The 17,598-nt window shown below is 43.9% G+C and overlaps 1 protein-coding gene across 4 annotated transcripts in view; it reads left to right on the top strand.

The window, feature by feature from the left end:
• Positions 1-17,598, top strand: part of trim2a (tripartite motif containing 2a) — a 64,333-nt gene that overhangs the window by 14,795 nt on the left and 31,940 nt on the right. For 3 of the 4 annotated variants that reach the window (XM_029750133.1, XM_029750134.1, XM_029750127.1), the window contains exon 1: positions 4,350-4,534. The exons of the other annotated variant lie outside the window; for it this stretch is intronic. The gene's annotated coding sequence lies outside the window, so the exon portion shown is untranslated. Of the gene's footprint in view, positions 1-4,349; positions 4,535-17,598 lie in introns of those variants that run through there. 4 annotated transcript variants of the gene reach the window in all.

The following is a 17,598-nucleotide window of genomic DNA, read 5'->3' as shown; positions in this document are numbered from 1 at the left end:
ATTTCTCCCTGCCCTTGTTCACTCCCCTTCACACATCTGAGTAAAAGCAACATGGCAAAAAATAGTTGGAGCTATTGCTTACACCTACTCTGTCGTTTCAGGTCTGTGAAGGGGGGCAGAAGGGAGTATCTTTCTGGAATGAAACCTAGCCATGCTCATCTGGGTGTCATTGCATCATCGCTGTTGTTTACAAAGCTGTGGACTACAAACCACAAGGCTACTTTGACAACCTGTTGGTTAATGAACAAATAAATAACCTACTGTCACATGGGTCGTATAAAGGGGACCAAGGCGCAGCGTGTAGAGTGCTCATATTTTATTAATGATAACACTTAAACAGAAAATAACAAAAACGACAGCCAACAGTTCCGTCAGGTAACTAACATACAAAACGGAAAACTACCTACACATGAAAAACGGGCTGACTAAGTATGGCTTCCAATCAGAGACAACGATAGACAGCTGCCTCTGATTGGAAACCATACCTGGCCAAAACATAGAAAACAAAAACATAGAAATAGAAATCTAGAAAACCCCACAATGAAACAGAAAACCCAAAACACCCACCTGTCACGCCCTGACCACTCTACTATGGAAAATGACCTCTTACAAGGGTCAGGACGTGACAGTACCCCCCCAAAGGTGCAGACTCCGACTGCACCCAAACAAAAACCCAACAAAAACAACCCCAAACACAAAGGGAGGGCAGGGAGGGTGACAAAAGTCTATGGCGGCTCATGTGCTACACCCAGAACCTTCCTCTCCCTCCGATCCTCCAGCAACGGAGGTGGCTCCGGCTCAGGGCGTAACCCCCGTTCCGCCTGCAGATCCCTCCGCTTCTGTAACACTGGCCTGTGGATCATTATCGGAGGAATCGGACTGTAGATCATTACCAGAAGCTCTGTGCTGTAGGCCGCCGCTGGAGGATCTGGGCTGCAGGCCGCCGCTGAAGGCTCCGGGCTGAGGAGCATCGCTGGAGGCTCCGGGCTGAGGAGCGTCGCTGGAGGCCCCGGGCTGAGGAGCGTCGCTGGAGGCTCCGGGCTGAGGAGCGTCGCTGGATACCGAGTGCTCAAAACAGGCACCGGCCGTACTGGGCTATGGAGGCTTACTGGAGGAAGAGTGCGAGGAGCAAGCACCGGACGTACTGGGCTATGGAGGCGCACTGGAGGTCTGGAGCTTGGGGCTGACACACCCCGTACTGGCTGGATGTTTATTCTCGCCCAGCACGGGCGGAGCCCTGGTACAGGATGAACTGTGCTGCGCTGGTGAACGGGGGTACCGTGCGTAGAGCAGGCGCAGGATAACCTGGGCTGAAGAGACGAACTGGAGACCAGATACGCTGAGCCGGCGCACTTCTTCCTGGCTGACGGCCAACTCTCGCACAGCAACGGTGAGGAACTTGTACCGAGCGCACCAGGCTGTGAGTGCGCATGGACAAAACAGTGAGCATCACCGCATTGCACGGTGCTTGCTCAGTCACTTGCTCCCCACGGTAAGCACGGGGAGTTGGCTCAGGTCTTACAACCGCCTTAGCCAATCTACCCGTGTGCCCCCCAAAAAATATTTTTTGCCGCTGCCTCTCGGTCTCCTGTTGCCTTCCTAGCCGTTCCTCCCAGTATCGCCATTCCGCCCTCTCTGCCTCTATCTCCTCCAGCAGGCGGCGATACTCTCTCGGCCTTGTCCACGGTCCTGCCCCATCTAGGATCTCCTCCTCTGAGCCATACTGCTTGGTCCCGCTCATCCTCTTGGTGAGTGCACGCTGCTTGATCCATTGGTGGTGGGTAGTTCTGTCACATGGGTCGTATAAAGGGGACCAAGGCGCAGCGTGTAGAGTGCTCATATTTTATTAATGATAACACTTAAACAGAAAATAACAAAAACGACAGCCAACAGTTCTGTCAGGTAACTAACATACAAAACGGAAAACAACTACCCACACATGACAAACAGGCTGCCTAAGTATGGCTTCCAATCAGAGACAACGATAGACAGCTGCCTCTGATTGGAAACCATACCTGGCCAAAACATAGAAAACAAAAACATAGAAATCTAGAAAACCCCACAATGAAACAGAAAACCAAAACACCCACCTGTCACGTCCTGACCACTCTACTATGGAAAATTACCTCTTACAAGGGTCAGGACGTGACACCTACAATGCTTATCCTTACATAAGGGGTGTCAAACTCATTTCCCGGAGTGCTGTGTTTCTGCTGGTGTTCGTTATTTCCTTTCAATTTGTGTCCAGTTAAGACCTAGACAACAAGGAGGGGGATTCCTAACTATTCAATTACCTTAAATGATCAATCAATGACAAGGGAGTGAGCGAAAACTTGCAGACACTCCGCCTTCCAGGATTTGAGTCTGCCTTAGACAAACAAGCAGAAAGTGAACATTTGGGACAGCCAAATAATAATTAATAAAAAATTGGTGCTCAATTTGCTCTCTACTGTATTTTAGCATGTATTTCATGAGTATGGTCTTTTAGTGAAGACTTTGCAAGAAGGAATAACATAATTCTTAATTGGCACAACTTTAGTCAATAGTCTACATATTCGTTCATCATCCACTAGTTTTTTGCTCCAGGCCTAGTGAGGCCAACAACACTTCAGCTTTTAGCTGTGTAGTGGCTTTGCTTCCTGATCGATAACTGTGTTCAGACTGCACACACAACGATACCAATGTGACTCAGTACGTTTCCAAAGGATGCTGGGATGTCAGCTGGGTAGTGTTCTTGGTGTATGTTCATTAGACACCAATCTGAAGAAATGGGACTGAAACTGTGAGGGAAATTTTGATTTGACTTCCTGAACTCCAATAAAAAATGCTTGTTTTTGTTTTCTGTTACAAAATGTTTCAGCACTTTGTGCCCTAATGAACACAACCCAAGAAGATGCTGGAGGGGCCTGGTACTGGACCCCTAGTGCCCTGTTCCATTTTGGCCACTAGACCCTTCCCTTAGCCCCCACCTCTGCTGTTCACAGATCTGAAATTACATGATCAGTGAAAACAGTAGGCCTATAGTGCAAACTAAGCATAGCCTATTAGTGAGTTAGAGGAAGCCATTACTGTATTGCTTCCACTTATCCAGTCTGTCCACATCTGTGAACACTGAATGGGTAAGAATATGGAACCGAATCCAAAACCGCCACAAAACACTCCCTGTCGATTTAATAATCTACGAATAAAGGCCTATTCCACAAGGACTAGCTTTTCTACTTTATTGCCCCTAACTTAACAACCTCTTGAACCATACTTTTCCCCAGCCTCAGGGGCTTTGCCTACTATTTACTACTGTTTTGCTCACTTTGGTTCTTGTATTCATTTTCTCTGGTATAATTCAAAACATCACTGCTGAGCCCTTCTCCCGCTGGCCTGCCATATAACAAACAAATGGAAGACGCATGCAAAGAGCAGTAAAGGTTGATTATCTTTTCCTGTTTCTCCATTAAAAGACTGTGCTGTTGCCGCAAGGCTGAGGTTAGTTATTGGACACCACTTTGTGTAAATACCTTTTGGGAAATACATTACTACCATATTGTTTCTATTACAACGACATAGTAATCTCTGGTTAGTGAATGGTTGGTGAATTAGTTTTTTTGGCCAACCATTTACTCAGACCTATCATCAGAGGTGTGTAGAAGACCATGAAACCGTAATGGGGGAGAACTCAACGACCGCTTGTTTGGTTTTGAGGGCAAATGGAGCGTGCAGATGTTTTTACCCCCACTCTTCATCGGGGACTTCATGTAGAAGTCCTGAAGTTTAAACCAGTTAATTACCTCAATGACAAATTCAATGTACTGCAATGTTTTTTTAGGCACTGGAAAAGGGGCCTGATTCATTCAGTACTGTACTATATAAATACATTTATGTCAAATGGGTTCTACATCTTACGACAATGCATTTATTATGTACGGTATCATAGTACTTTGACCTTGGATTGAATAGAACTTAAATAAATAGGTTTACTATATTTCACCTGGTGAGTCAGTATAAAACACAAACACCATTGTAAATACAAATATTATCATCCCTTTCTAACCATGCAAAACATGCTCTTCTAAAACATGACATTCAAATCATGAGTGGCTTCCGGCATGTCCTGTTTGTTTCCCCCCCTCTCCTCTCCTCTTGTTACACATCCCTTACTCTCTCCCTCCTTATCTAGTGAAGTCTGTTGTTTTCTGCCTGTGACGCCTCTGGCCCAGTGGGGCTACAAGCCAAACACACACACACACACACATGTGGCCACCCCCAAGCCTCACTGAGCTTTGCGATTGGTCAATGCCTCTCCCCTGACAGTGATGCCCCTCCCCCCTCCTGCTGCGCTCAGCTGGTGGCTTCTCTGTCAGTCTGTTTGCATTATCGTAACAGCTCCAGCCTCTCACACACATACGCTCCCTAACATATACACACACACACACCGTGTCAGAGATGAGACGGATTATGTGACAGGGAGATCTGTGTGGACGTTCTTACATACCGAGAGGGAAGAGAGAGGAGATAGAAACAGAACAGCCATGGAGTTCAAGTAAGTGGTGTTTTCTGGGCTCGGAGAAGGGAGGATGGAGAGAGAAGGGAAAAAAGAGGGACATTGACAGAGCGAAATGAAGAAGGGAGGAAGTTGTATTATCTGCATGGTGTCTCCTTTGGGGGGATAGTTGAGTGTGTGGTGTGAAGTCTCCGTGTACGTCACTAAGTGTGCGTCTCTGTAGGTCTGCCCCTCTAGCACTAACAGTCAGAGATAATTAGTTGACTAGACACATACAATGTCAAGGGAAAGATCCATAGTTGACATCCTCATTTCACTCAAATACCTTATATCTCTTGAAATATTACTGGAACCATTTTCTTGAATAGTAACATCATATCACAACACTATGAGCAATGGTGTGGTGGCTGAATGTTGAACTTAGATCTTACTGTGTGTACACATAGAGTGTGTGTGTGTGTGTGTGTGTGTGTGTGTGTGTGTGTGTGTGTGTGTGTGTGTGTATTTCTTTACAGTACTTTTGTTTGTCAGGTCTTTGACACTTGCAGTTGTTCTCCCATTGTGTGTGTGTGTGTGTTGAGTTTTATCAGCGTGGGCAGGCTGTAGGCTGACGCCCATGCGAGGAAACCAGACACTGATGATACATTGATAGGAGGAGGGCTGTGGGAGGAGGGCTGTGAGAGTGTGGCTGTGCCCCAAATGGCACCATTGTCCCTATATAGTGCACTACTTTTGCCCAGAGCCATATGGGCCCTGGTCAAAAGTAGTGCACTAAATAGGGGGGCTCTGGTCAAAACTAGTGCACTACATTGGGAAGAGGGTACCATTTGGGACAAGGCCTGTGTATCAATTGCTGGGGTGATGAAACTTGATATCTGGTGGTTGCACTGGTCCACTGTTCATCATGCAGACAGTTATGGGCAGCTATATGGGCTACAATGGGTGTGGGGCTCTGTAGTGAGTCAAGCCCTGAAATCTTAAGTGGGTTATGATGTGATACAATCAAATTCCATCCATATATTATAATTGGAATGTAATATGCTATTTTAATGATCATTACTACCTATTTTCATGGGAGTTTATCTTGCTTAGAATATATTTGTGAATTAATGAACTATTTTATTGAGGTTTGCTTTGTATTTCATCTTATGAAATTATATTTCCTTTGCCAATTTCCCTTATTGTTCCATGATATCTGATATTCTGTTGGTTGATATTTAGTCAAGTGGTTTATACTGTGTTCATGTTAGCTCTGAAACTTTTAGCCTTTTTATTTGCATTTAGCTAATACATTTGTGGATGAGTGTGCTAAGGGATAGTTTGCGTCAAAAACTTGAAAACATGCTCAACTCATCACAGTTTTTACTCTGTACTGAACGTGCTCTATCTTGAAAACCTGACTGCTGGCGTGCACTGTTTTGGAGGATAGTATTAGCAGTGGACTAATGAACAAAATACCAAAAGACAGTTTTTCAGTAAAGTTATCCTTTAACAGTACTGCTTCTCAGTCTCACAGATGCAGTGTATTTCGTGATATGGCTGACTGCTCAGTGAGGGCTGAAATGGGAAGTGTATCTGACTCTGGTTGACAGATGTGCAAAGTCCATGTTTTCTGTTGCCCTGACGCTAGCACAGTTGTAGGCCCTAATTTAAGGTGTCTGGAACACACACACACTGACTCTTCTCATTGACATATCTGCTATCCTCAGACAGTGCTGTCGCTAGATGTGTAGAGTGAGTGTTATTGTCATGGACAGACCACTTATGAAAAAGACAGGCCTTCACAGATGCACAGCCAGCAAAGAGGAAAAACAATGTTCAACATTGAGTACAAAGAACAGTAGGCAATGTTTGAGTATTCTTCTCAGTAAAGCACGCATACCGGTATATAGCTATATTCCTCTGACTACCAGGGAGTGGGAGAAGAGATGCAGTATATTGAGCATTCGGAACATTCCCTGAACTGCTAGGGGTCAACATTGTCCAGCAGGCACAAACATCGCTGCCGTGGCATTTATGTAACAACATCTAATAGCATCAGGATGCCTTTTGGTTTAAACCACAATGACCAAAGCCTCTATCTATAGCTGTGGGTGGGAGATGGTCTTAATATACTTGTGGGTGGGAGGATGAGAGAGATCTGTACCATCCCCCCTTCCTCTCCCTATATCTCCATGATCTCTCATCATCCCATCCCTACTGCGTGGGCCCAGTGGACGCTTTAGATTTGTGTGTGTGTGTGTGTGTGTGTCCACGCACCGAGTGGGGGTGGGGGACTTAACGTACCCTTTCCAACAAACACACGTTGAACCGACAAATCCCTTTCAACAAAGAGAGATTGAGATGAAAACACTGCGGTATAGATAGCCAAGATGAGGATTATCCTGACAATTAAGCAACAATTTCAACATAATAGATTTTAAAGGGACAATTAGCAGTTGATTGTCCCTTTTAAACAGACGCCTCACAAGTCCTAAACTGGCAGCTTCATTAAATAGAACCCACAAAATACCAGTCTCAACATCAACAGTGAAGAGCCAACTCCAGGATGCTGACCTTCTAGGCAAAGTTCCTCTGTCCAGTGTCTGTGTTCTTTTGCCCATCTTAATCTTTTAATTTTATTGGCCAGGTTGAGATATGGCTTTTTCTTTGCAACTCTGCCTAGAAGGCCAGCATCCCGGAGTCACCTCTTCACTGTTGACATTGAGACTGGTGTTTTGCGGGTTTCTCAAACTAGATACTCTAATGTACTTGTCCTCTTGCTCAGTTGTACACCGGGGCCTCCCTCTGCTCTTTCTACTCTAGTTAGAGACAGTTTGCGCTGTCCTGTGAAGGGAGTAGTATACAGCGTTGTACGAGATCTTCAGTTTCTTGGCAATTTCTCACATGGAATAGCCTTCATTTCTCAGAACAAGAATAGACTGACGGGTTTCAGAAGAAAGTCCTTTGTTTCTGGCCTTTTTTAGCCTGTAATCGAACCCACAAATGCTGATGCTCCAGATACCCAACTAGTCTAAAGAAGGCCAGTTTTATTGCTTCTTTAATCTGGACAACAGTTTTCAGCTGTGCTAATATAATTGCAAAAGGGTTTTCTAATGATCAATTAGCCTTTCAAAATGATCAACTTGGTTTAGCTAACACGATGTGCCATTGGAACACAGGTGTGATGGTTGCTGATAATGGGCCTCTGTACGCCTATGTAGATATTCCATTAAAAATCTGCCATTTCCAGCTACAATAGTCATTTACAACATTAACAATGTCTACACTGTATTTCTGATCAATTTTATGTTATTTTAATGGACCAAAAATGTGCTTTTATTTTAAAACCAAGGACATTTCTAAGTGACCCCAAACTTTTGAGTGGGTGTGTGTGTATGTGTATATATATATATATATATATATATATATACTGCTCAAAAAAATAAAGGGAACACTTAAACAACACAATGTAACTCCAAGTCAATCACACTTCTGTGAAATCAAACTGTCCAGTTAGGAAGCAACACTGATTGACAATAAATTTCACATGCTGTTGTGCAAATGGAATAGACAACAGGTGGAAATTATAGGCAATTAGCAAGACACCCCCAATAAAGGAGTGGTTCTGCAGGTGGTAACCACAGACTACTTCTCAGTTCCTATGCTTCCTGGCTGATGTTTTGGTCACTTTTGAATGCTGGCGGTGCTTTCACTCTAGTGGTAGCATGAGACGGAGTCTACAACCCACACAAGTGGCTCAGGTAGTGCAGCTCATCCAGGATGGCACATCAATGCGAGCTGTGGCAAGAAGGTTTGCTGTGTCTGTCAGCGTAGTGTCCAGAGAATGGAGGCGCTACCAGGAGACAGGCCAGTACATCAGGAGACGTGGAGGAGGCCGTAGGAGGGCAACAACCCAGCAGCAGGACCGCTATCTCCGCCTTTGTGCAAGGAGAAGCAGGAGGAGCACTGCCAGAGCCCTGCAAAATGACCTCCAGCAGGCCACAAATGTACATGTGTCTGCTCAAACGGTCAGAAACAGACTCCATGAGGGTGGTATGAGGGCCCGACGTCCACAGGTGGGGGTTGTGCTTACAGCCCAACACCATGCAGGATGTTTGGCATTTGCCAGAGAACACCAAGATTGGCAAATTCGCCACTGGCGCCCTGTGCTCTTCACAGATGAAAGCAGGTTCACACTGAGCACATGTGACTGACGTGACAGAGTCTGGAGATGCCGTGGAGAACGTTCTGCTGCCTGCAACATCCTCCAGCATGACCGGTTTGGCGGTGGGTCAGTCATGGTGTGGGGTGGCATTTCTTTGGGGGCTGCACAGCCCTCCATGTGCTCGCCATAGGTAGCCTGACTGCCATTAGGTACTGAGATGAGATCCTCAGACCCCTTGTGAGACCATATGCTGGTGTGGTTGGCCCTGGGTTCCTCCTAATGCAAGACAATGCTAGACCTCATGTGGCTGGAGTGTGTCAGCAGTTCCTGCAAGAGGAAGGCATTGATGCTATGGACTGGCCCACCAGTTCCCCAGACCTGAATCCAATTGAGCACATCTGGGACATCATGTCTCGCTCCATCCACCAACGCCACGTTGCACCACAGACTGTCCAGGAGTTGGCGGATGCTTTAGTCCAGGTCTGGGAGGAGATCCCTCAGGAGACCATCCACCACCTCATCAGGAGCATGCCCAGGCGTTGTAGGGAGGTCATACAGGCACGTGGAGGCCACACACACTACTGATCCTCATTTTGACTTGTTTTAAGGACATTACATCAAAGTTGGATCAGCCTGTAGTGTGGTTTTCCACTTTAATTTTGAGTGTGACTCCAAATCCAGACCTCCATGGGTTGATAAATTGGATTTCCATTGATTATTTTTGTGTGATTTTGTTGTCAGCACATTCAACTATGTAAAGAAAAAAGTATTTAATAAGATTATTTAATTCATTCAGATCTTGGATGTTTTATTTTAGTGTTCCCTTTATTTTTTTGAGCAGTGTATATTACAGTTACTTACGTATTCATACCCTTTACTCAGTACTTTGTTGAAGCACCTTTTGGCAGTGATTACAACATTGATTCTTCTTGGGTATGACGCTACAAGCTTGGCACACCTGTATTTGAGGAGTTTCTCCCATTCCCTGCATATCCTCTCAAGCTTGTTCAGGTTGGATGGGGAGCGTCGCTGCCCCACTATTTTCAAGTCTCTCCAGAGATGTTCGATTGGGTTCAAGTCCGGGCTCTGGGTGGGCCACTCAAGGACATTCAAAGACTTGTCCCGAAGCCACTCTTGCGTTGTCTCGGCTGTGTGCTTTAGGTCATTGTTCTGTTGGAAGGTGAACCGTCGCCCCAGTCTGAGGACCAGGTGCTTCTACACCTGCATTGCTTGCTGTTTGGGGTTTTAGGCTGGGTTTCTGTACAGCACTTTGAGATATCAGCTGATATCAGCTGAAGGGCTATATAAATGAAGGGCTATATAAATACATTTGATTTGATTTGGAGCAGGTTTTCGTCAAAGATCTCTCTGTACTTTGCTCCGTTCATCTTTGCCTCGATCCTGACTAGTCTCCCTGCCCCTGAAAAACATCCTCACAGCATGATGCTGCCACTGCCATGCTTCACCGTAGGGATGGTGCCAGGTTTCCTCCAGACGTGCCGCTTGGCATTCAGGCCAAAGAGTTTAATCTTGGTTTCATCAGACCAGAAAATCTTCTTTCAGATGGTCTGAGAGTCTTTAGTTGCCTTTTGACAAAGTCCAAGCGGGCTTTCATGTGCCTTTTACTGAGTAGTTGCTTCCGTCTGGTCACTCTACCATAAAGGCCTCATTGATGGACTGCTGCAGAGATGGTTGTCCATCTGGAAGGTTCTCCCATCTCCACAGAGGAACTCTGGAGCTCTGTCAGAGTGACCATCGGGTTCCTGGTCACCTCCCTGACCAAGGCCCTTCTCCCCCTGATTGCTCAGTTGGGCTGGGCGACCAGCTCTAGGAAGAGTCTTGGTGGTTCAAACTTCTTCCATTTAAGAATGATGGAGGCCACTGTTTTCTTGGAGACCTTCAATGCTGCAGAAATGTTTTGGTTCCCTTCCCCAGATCTGTGCCTCAACAAAATGTCTTGGAGCTCTACGGACAATTCCTTCAACCTCATGCTTGGTTTTTGCTCTGACATGCACTGTCAACTGTGGGACCTTATATAGACAGGTGTGTGCCTTTCCAAATCATGTCCAATCAATTGATTTACCACAGGTAGACTCCAATCAAGTTATAGAAACATCTCAAGGATGATCAATGGAAATAGGATGCACCTGAGCTCAATTTTGAATTTCATAGCAAATGGTCTGAATACTTATGTAAATAAGGTATTTCAGTTTTTAATTTTGTAAACATTTCTAAAAACGTATTTTTGCTTTGTTAATGTTCGGTATTGTGTGTAGATTACTGAAGATAATTTTTTTTCATCAATTTTAGAATAACACGGAACCCAAACCGGCTGCGCGCGTGCTCCATCGTGCGCTATCGTGCATAAATTTATTTTGTTCCCGTACACCAAACGCGTTCACGACACGCAGGTTAAAATATCAAAACAAACTCTGAACCAATGACATTAATTTGGGGACAGGTCGAAAATGCATTAAACATGTATGGCAATTTAGCTAGTTATCTTGCACTTGCTAGCTAATTTGTCCTATTTAGCTAGCTTGCTGTTGCTAGCTAATTTGTCCTGGGATATAAACATTGAGTTGTTATTTTACCTGAAATTCACAAGGTCCTCTACTCCGACAATTAATCCACACATAAAATGGTCAACCGAATCGTTTCTAGTCATCTCTCCTCCCAGGCTTTTTCATCTTTGAACTTATATGGTGATTGGCATCTAAACTTTCATTGTATTTACACGACAACCGGCAAAACAGTTCGTCTTTCAACCTCCATCTAAAAACCAATGAGGAGATGGGAGAGGCAGGACTTGCAGCACGATCTGCGTCCAAAATAGGAATGACTTCTATTTTAGCCCTTGGCAACGCAGACGCTCGTTGGCGTGCGCTAGCAGTGTGGGTGCAATATCTGAATAACATGGATTTCAAAATATATTTTGCAACGCTCATGCACGCGACGTGTCCGGTCTGGTCAGCATGTAAGGCTGTAACGTAACAAAATGTGGAAAAAGTCAAGGGGTCTGCATACTTTCCGAAGGCATTGTATATATTAAGTTGTATTCTTGGGTACATATCAATGGGTACATATCATTATAAATAAATAAAAAATGGATGTAGCAACTGCAGATTGCCCCTTTATGGATTAATTACGTACAGTTGAAGTCGGAAGTTTACATACACTTAGGTTGGAGTCATTAAAACTCGTTTTTCAACCACTCCACAAATTTCTTGTTAACAAACTATAGTTTTGGCAAGTTGGTTAGGACATCTACTTTGTGCATGACAAAAGTCATTTTTCCAACAATTGTTTACAGACAGATTATTTCTCTTATAATTCACTGTATTACAATTCCAGTGGGTCAGAAGTTTACATACACTAAGTTGACTGTGCCTTTAAACAGCTTGGAAAATTGCAGAAAATGATGTCATGGCTTTAGAAGCTTCTGATAGGCTAATTGACATAATTTGAGCCAATTGGAGGTGTACCTGTGGATGTATTTCAAGGCCTACCTTGAAACTCACTGCCTCTTTGCTTGACATCATGGGAAAATCAAAAGAAATCAGCCAAGACCTCAGAATAAAATTGTAGACCTCCACAAGTGTGGTACATTCTTGGGAGCAATTTCCAAATGCCTGAAGGTACCATGGTCATCTGTACAAACAATAGTACGCAAGTATAAACACCATGGGACCACGCAGCCATCATGCCGCTCCTTCCTGAGCGGAGATGAATGTACTTTGGTGTGAAAAATGCAAATCAATCCCAGAACAACAGCAAAGGACCTTGTGAAGATGTTGGAGGAAACAGGCACAAAAGTATCTATATCCACAGTAAAACGAGTCCTACATCGACATAACCTGAAAGGCCGCTCAGCAAGAAAGAAGCCACTACTCCAAAACCGCCATAAAAAAAGCCGGACTATGGTTTGCAACTGCACATGGAGACAAAGATTGTACTTTTTGGATAAATGTCCTCTGGTCTGATGAAACAAAAATCAAACTGTTTGGCCATAATGATCATCAATATGTTTGGGGGAAAAAGGGGGAGGATTGCAAGCTGAAGAACACCATCCCAATCGTGAAGCACTGGGGTGGCAGCATCATGTGGTTGTGGGGGTGCTTTGCTGCAGCAGGGACTGATGCACTTCACAAAATAGATGGCATCATGAGGGAGGAAAATTATGTGGATATATTGAAGCAACATCTCAAGACATCAGTCAGGAAGTTAAAGCTTGGTCGCAAATGGGTCTTCCAGGTGGACAATGACCCAAGCATACTTCCAAAGTTGTGGCAAAATGGCTTAAGGACAACAAAGTCAAGGTATTGGAGTGGCCATCACAAAGCCCTGACCTCAATCCTATAGAAAATGTGTGGGCAGAACTGAAAAAGCGTGTACGAGCAAGGAGGCCTACAAACCTGACTCAGTTACACCAGCTCTGTCAGGAGGGATGGGCCAAAATTCACCCAACTTATTGTGGGAAGCTTGTGGAAGGCTACCCAAAACGTTTGACCCAAGTGAAACAATTTCAAGGCAATGCTACCAAATACTAATTGAGTGTATGTAAACTTCTGACCCACTGGGAATGTGATGAAAGAAATAAAAGCTGAAATAAATCATTCTCTCTACTATTATTCTGACATTTCACATTCTTAAAATAAAGTTATGATCCTAACTGACCTAAGACAGGTTATTTTTACGAGGATTAAATGTCAGGAATTGTGAAAAACTGAGTTTAAATGTATTTGGCTGAGGTGTATGTAAAGTTCCAACTTCAACTGTATGGTATTCAGCACTATGGATTCTATAGTCACTGATAATAGTGGTGGATGCCTCAATCAGATTGTATCTTTGATGTCTGCCTCACAAACTGCCTAAATGGAAACTGGCTAGAATAATTGAATGAAAATACCTGCTATCTTGGTTAGATTTGTATGCTCTCATTGCTTTGATAAGTGGTCTTCTTTTAATGATAGGTCATTTCTAATTTTGTATACTGCCCAATTCATCTGAATGATAAGTGCTTTGTGCTAGTTGTTGATCTACAGCAGTGCCGATGTTTCAGGATTGATGTAGTCTTCATGGACTGTTGTCATTTTCATTGTCCGTTTAATTTTAGACCAATGCTATAATTTAGCTTTGTTGCCTTCCATTGAACAAGACTTGTATTCCCCAGTTAACAAAGTCTCATCTTAAATCAAATGAATACTCACAGAAATTGTTGTTATTGCATCCCACACTAAAACGGCGTCACAAATGGCACCCTATTTCCTATGGTGGCACTACTTTTGACCCTATGGGCCCTGGTTAAAAGTATTGCACTATATAGGGAATAGGGTGCCATTTGGGATGCACACCGTATGATGGGAGGACTTTAATGTCAGTCATTAAGTCCACAATGTCCTTTGTTATTATGGTGATTTCAAAGCCCTTTTACCATGCGGGTTGCTCCGGTCGTTGCTCGGTAACAAAGTGCACAGCATTTATGTTCCTTGTTTGTGTGGCCAGTCTAGCCATTGATAATATGTATCCCAGCCAGGTGAAGTGTATGTGCGTGTTCTGTGCATGCGTGTTTGTTTGTGCCTGCATGTGTGTTTGTGTGTGTGTTTGGAATTTGGCACGGCTAATAAACCTAAGCATTAAAAACCTGTTTAGGATTCCCATTTGGAACACTGGGCCTCTTCTAACACACACTCTCTACAGTTCTGAAAATAATCCCTCCACTCACTGAAAACAAGCCCTGTGTCTGTCTACAGTCTCAGGCCGTTAGCTGACGTGTTAGCATGCTGCTAATGCTACTAGTGATTTCATTATGGAGCGTTGGGCCCCCTGCTCTAACCTGTTGTGTCCCTTTTAGTCGCGTGTGTGTGTGTGTGTGTGTGTGTGACTGCGTGTTTGTGTCCCTCTCACGCTCTGGTTTACGTTTAGAAAATTTGGCCGGCGTCACCGTTGTGATGGCGTGACAAGGCAGTTTGTGTTGTTCCCAGAGAGAGATGGAGAGAGATAGGGAGCGTAGGGGGAAACAGCTGAGGTCAGTGCTCTGGAAAGAGCTGTGGGATGGAAAGGGTAGCAGAGCGGAGCGGAGTATTGACATTATTGGCCAAAACTTAGAGAGGCGAGACAGGGCTGCACACCGACACTGCTTTCCATTGAGACTGGTGAGTGGTATATATTATTGATGAATATGAGAATTAGATTTTAGAGTTTGGGCTGTGGTCCAATACTTCTTCTTCTCTTCCCTTCCCTTACGTATTGTGGGTCAAACACATAGACTGTAAAAAATAGGTCAAACAAGATTGGATAGATTGAAACTGGAGTTTCTAGTAAGAGGCTTTCACATTTTTCCAGTCATGTCAGATCTGATATTATTTGAAGGAAGGAAAAAATGAAGACTTTCTAAACTATTCAAACAGGGTTTTGGCCTATATTTGCAGTATAAGTAATGTAACTGAACCAGGTGTGTTAAATTTGAGAGGTTGAGAGTTGGCATAAGCCTACTGTACCACATAACCTTGCTCTGAAAGGCAAAAACACCAGTTTTCTTTTTTTATCGAGTGTTCCAGTGTCTTTGTGTCCAGGGGGGTGGGGGTGGTGGGATGGGGGTGTCTACAGATACCAACAGTCATGCAGACCTCCCTCTGAATGGGGGGGGGGAGTAATCCTCAATCTGGCGTCTGGAAGAGGAGAGGGTGGACACATCTTAAATATGCACGCACGCACTCACACACACACACACACACACACACACACACACACACACACACACACACACACACACACACACACACACACACACACACACACACACACAGAGACAGACAGACAGAGCTCACAGCTGGAATGGTGAAATGGACTGACTGGGTGGTGTGGGTGCACAAGCATGGATGCACATGTACGCAAACGTAATGATTTGGAATTACCGTCCCTGTTCCTGTTATATCCAAGCCAATCCTCCTACATCCCCTTTCCAGCGTCCTCACCTCCTCCTCCACAACCCCTCTGATAAGTTTTTTTAAATTCTCAGTAAGGGACTAGTATCTAGTCTGTGATCTCTCTGTAGTCTCTGGGTCTCCTCACTCTGTTGTGGTTACACAGAACTAGTTTATTTCCTAGCAGCCCTATCTCCTAGCAGATGCACACAGACCAATGACACAATTTGATTGCACTGACAATGAAAACGTATATCCATAAGCCCTTCTGCTATTGACTAAAATGTTGTTTGCTGATAGACTAACTGGCCATATTCTCTTGATTAGATTTACTTTCATGCTGCTAATAAGTTATTATTGAAATCTTCTCATCTGCTCTGTGTTCTTTCCCCCTCGGTAAGAGTCATTGTGATTTGATTCGTGTAGTGTGAAATTCTGAATCAGTGGCCTGATAAATTTCACACTACATTTAATTTTCCACTAATTATGGTAATTATTATAAACGATAGAGCTGTTCACGCTTGTTATGCTTTGCCTCCTGTGATTAAATTGCACCAATAATATATTTGTTTAACTGAAGTTTCATCAGCTTTGTTGGTTTGGTCATTGTTTTGTTTTGCATCCCAAATGGCACCTATGGGCCCTGGTCAAAAGTAGTGCACTATATACAGAATAGGGTGCCATTTTGAGAGGCAACCTTGGGTTGTATCCACCTTTTTAAAATGAATAACTGTAGTGACATCTCTTTCTTTTTATCTTGTTTGGAAGTCAAACAAGGCTCAAACTAGATATGGTAATTTCCATGTAAAACGTGGCATGAGCACAGCACCAACGTGAAGTTCATAGGAGCATGTCAAATTGTGACCCGTATCAGGAAACTAGGTGTATGTCGCAAGTCACGACTTCATAGGTGAGCCATTTGAATGTAAAACGTTTGTTTTTATCAAAATGCATTTTTTGGTAGAGATGCCTTCTCCAATATGAGCTTTCATGTGCCTTAATAACAAACTTTTATGCCATCTGTAAATATGAATAAAGTTGTTAAATTGCGAGCCTAGTTGGTTTAGCCAAAGAAAAGGTCAGGAACCTTCCCGCTAGCCATGAATGGCTGAGATGATGAGTGGGCTGGACATGCCGAGAGATGAGTTTCAGATTGGTCTGCAAGGTAGCATCTTGTGTCTATAAAATGAGATGCTCATAATGCGTAGATAATCCTTTCTACTGTAGTTTTTTCAAACGATATAGCGTTAGCCATGGAGAACTGCAAATATGTTGCTACTGCTCTCAGTAACATTGCTGCCCTGAATTTATCAGGCGCTATCGACAAAGGTCAGTGGGGAAAAGTTGTGATGGACTACTTTCTGGAGGACAACCGTGCCATGCTGACTCTCTCTGACTCTGAAAATGAATCAGACGATGAGGGAATCCCTGATTTAGGTAAAAACATTTTCATTGAAGAAGACAGTGTAGAGTCTTCTGATGACAGTGATGGGGAAGAAACGGCGATCAACAGTGTTGTCACGGACGAAGTTGACTGAGTTTTGAAATCAGTGAAATGTCTAGTAGAAGCAAAGTATGATAAGGAGATTAATAGAATTCTGGCATTTGATTGCAAATGCACAAGGAGTCGAAAAGAGAACACATAAGGCTGTTGTATAAAACACCTGTTTCCGGATTACATCTTCAAACGAAAGGCAACCATGGCATCCGTGACAGAGAGGGAGAAAGATCTGATTCTTATGGCATTGCACACGGTCAGTGTGAACCAGAGTGACTTGACACAACGAGCCAAGCAGGCTGTGCAAACTAAATGGAAACGACACAGGACGTCTTATTTAATGAAAGGGTTTGCAGTCTGCCGTGAAGCTTTCATCCATGTATACGGGTAAGAGACTGGCTACAGTTTCAGATATTATACTTTTCTAATTTTGTCAGAAAGCTGTTTTCATTGGAGGTTAAAGCTTGCTGTTAGCTAGCTAGCTGAAGTTTGATGGCTGGCTTGCTAGCTAACATTGAACCTATTTGGTTAA

The sequence above is a fragment of the Salmo trutta genome, chromosome 4 (assembly GCF_901001165.1).
Source record: "Salmo trutta chromosome 4, fSalTru1.1, whole genome shotgun sequence".
In the NCBI taxonomy this organism is placed as follows: domain Eukaryota; kingdom Metazoa; phylum Chordata; class Actinopteri; order Salmoniformes; family Salmonidae; genus Salmo; species Salmo trutta.
The sequence above is the reverse complement of the archived record's forward strand: the minus strand, read 5'-3'. Positions and strand labels throughout refer to the sequence as shown.